The sequence below is a fragment of the Orycteropus afer genome, unplaced genomic scaffold, assembly GCF_000298275.1.
Source record: "Orycteropus afer afer isolate SDZICR_OR568_19922 unplaced genomic scaffold, OryAfe1.0 scaffold00016, whole genome shotgun sequence".
In the NCBI taxonomy this organism is placed as follows: Eukaryota; Metazoa; Chordata; class Mammalia; order Tubulidentata; family Orycteropodidae; genus Orycteropus; species Orycteropus afer.
The window spans coordinates 3,515,956-3,519,095 of record NW_006921603.1 but is presented as its reverse complement, the minus strand read 5'-3'; positions in this window follow the sequence as shown (position 1 = coordinate 3,519,095).

Sequence of the window (3,140 nt, the reverse complement as noted above, 5' to 3'; positions counted from 1 at the left end):
GTGTTCCATCTGGTGAAGTCCATGTGTAGAGCCGCCATTTGTGTTGTTGAAAAAAGGTGTTTGCAATGAACAAGTCATTGGTCTTGCAAAATTCTACCATGCGAGTTCCAGCATTATTTCTGTCACCAAGGCCGAATTTTCCAACTACTGGTGATTCTTCTTTGTTTCCAACTTTTGCATTCCAATCACCAGTGATAATTAACACATCTTGATTGCATGTTCACTCAATTTCAGACTGCAGAAGTTGATAAAAATCTTCAATTTCCTCATCTTTGGCTTTGGTGGTTGTTGCATAAATTTGAATAATAGTCGTATTAAGGGGTCTTCCCTGTAGGTGTAAGGATATTATCCTATCACTGACAGCATTGTACTTCAGGACAGATCTTGAAACATCCTTTGTGATGATGAATGCTATGCCATACCTCTTCAAACTGTCATTCCTGGCATAGTAGAACCAGTCCATTTCAGCTCACTAATGCCAAGGATATCAATCTTTATGCGTTCCATTTCATTTTTGACAACTTCCAGTTTTCCTAGATTCATACTTCATACATTCCATGTTCTGATGATTAATGGATGTTTGCAGATGTTTCTCTTCAATTTGAGTGTTGCCATATCAGCAAATGGAGGTCTTGAAAGCTTTACCTTATCCATAGGAGTAAGGCTGGGTTTACTCAGATGATGCAGCTCTTTGCCAATCCTATTTTGAGAGCCTTATAACCTAACTGGACTATTCATAAAGTTGGGCAGTAATGTATCAAACAGTGTTTCTTTGCTATTCATAAGGTTTTTCCCTGACCAATTCTTTGAGAAGTGGATGGCCTCTTCCTTCTTCCTAGTCTGTCTCAGTCTGTAAGCTGGGCTGATACTTGTGCACCAAGTGCATCCCATTTGGTTTGAAACACCAGTGGCTCAGCCTCAAAACTCACATCAACACATCACCACGCTAGGACAAACTGACAGACAAGTTTGTCTCCCTGTTGGAAACCTCTCCTCCCACCCTCACCTGGGTCCCTGTGGCTGACTCCTCCTCTGTCCAGATTCCTAGGCCTTTTAATCCCCTTTCTCCAACCCTCTCACCCTGCTGCTTTGGGAGTGCCTGATTTCCCTCTCCTCACCTGGATCTCTGTGGGTGACTGCTCCTCTGTCCAGGTTCCTGGCTTTTAATCCCCTTTTTCCTGCTCTACCACCCTGCTGCTTTGGGTGTGCCTGAGTTCCCTCTCCTCACCTGGATCCCTGTGGCTGACTGCTAGTGGAATATAAATTATTACTTTTCTGAAAGGATCTTTGGAAGTCTAAAATAAAGTCAATATTGAATGGACAGATCGTTTGAGCCAGATATTTCTGCTCTTTCTATCCCTAGGATAATCCTCCATTTTTCTTTCTGCCAAGTTATCTCCCATACATAGTTTATGGCTCAGATCATGGTAGCTTGTTATGTATTGAACTGTGTCTATCAAAATGATACATTGAAGTCCTAACCCCTGTACTTGTAAATAAAGTCTTTTTTTCTGGAAATAGGAGTTTTCTTTTGTTACCAATTGGGTCAAATGAGGTCATACTGAAATGAGATGGGTCATAAACTTTATCCCTTCTGAGTGGTGTCTTGTAAAGGGGAGTAAAGATGCACTTGGGGGGATTGTAGGTCCCTGGTGGTCATGGAGGAAGATGTATGTAGAAGCCCAGAAGCACCAAGAATTTCTGGCAGCTACTAGATGCTGAAAGACAAAGAAGGACCTTCCCCTAGAGTCAGTGCCCTGAATTTGGACTTCTAGCCTTCAGAGTTGTGAGACAATACATTTCTGTTCTTTAAAACCACCTACTTGTTGTATTCCTCGGAAGGAAGATGGGGCAATCTACTTCCATAGTGATACCACCTCAGAAACCTAAGGAGGGGTCGCTATGAGTTGGGCCTGACTCGATGGCACAGAACAACAACAACAGCTTGTGGTATTTTTGTTATGGCAGCACTAGGAAACTAAGACAATTGCATTATTATATTTTATTAGTATATTATTGTTGTATTATTTGCTGTCTTCCTTCTAAGAGTATTATATATTCTCATTGGTTACTTAGTAATTTTCTGTGCCCTTCCAAATAAAAGGTATACTTGCTGCCCTATTGATAGCAGGCTTGACCAATGGAGTTTGGGTAGAAGTAATATATACCATGACCACACAGAAGGTTTAAGAGCCATTGTGTGGTTCCATCATTGTATTGCTCTTCTCTGCCAGGAGACTAAAATCAGACTGCATTTTAGTTTGGGTTCTAGAATAAAGAAGGCATAGAGTAGAGCTAAACCAAACTCTCAGGTCAGTGGGAAAAAAATATTTGGTAAGTCATTCAGATTTTTGGTCATTTATTAATTTCAGTGTTGTAACTCAACATAAACCAATACAAGCTCAGTATTCACTTATTCCACAAAGCATTTGATGCCTACTCTAAGCTATGGGGTCTTTTTATTGTCTAAAGTCTACAAAGAGTTCAGTCAATAATATAAATCTTTTTTTTTCATTCTCTTTTAAAAATTATTATTATTATTATTTTTGTAGTGTTCTCTCCCCTTCCCTCCCAATATAATACAAATCTTTTAAAATGTGTATTTTCTCACATTGATTTCCAATTATATCAAATATGTTATTACTCTCTGGATGTATTATAAATTCCTTAAAGCCTCATGCCATGCCTTATGCTTTATAATTATTTTCTCTGGTTCTAGAAGCAGTGGGAACTCAATAAATAAACATTATTTAGCAAATATAAACCAAAACCCATTGCTGTCAATTTGATTCTGACTCAGTGACCCTATAGGACAGAGTGGAACTGCCCCATAGGGTTTCTAAGGCTGTAATCTTTACAGAAGCAGATTGCCACATCTTTCTAACATGGAGCAACTGGTGGGTTGAAACTGCTAACCTTTCAGTTAGCAGCCAAGCCAAGCACTGCTGCACCCCCAGGTCTTCTACTCAGCTAATATACCTACACATATTTATTGAGGACCTACAATGTACTAGACACTGTTGTATTATGAACTGGTGAAAATGATAATTAAGCATTTTAATTCTGCCTAGGTTGTCAAGAAATATTGTCCATTACTGTAGAAAGAGGTAGTTGGTTCTAGAAAGATTTTGTTTGCTGGC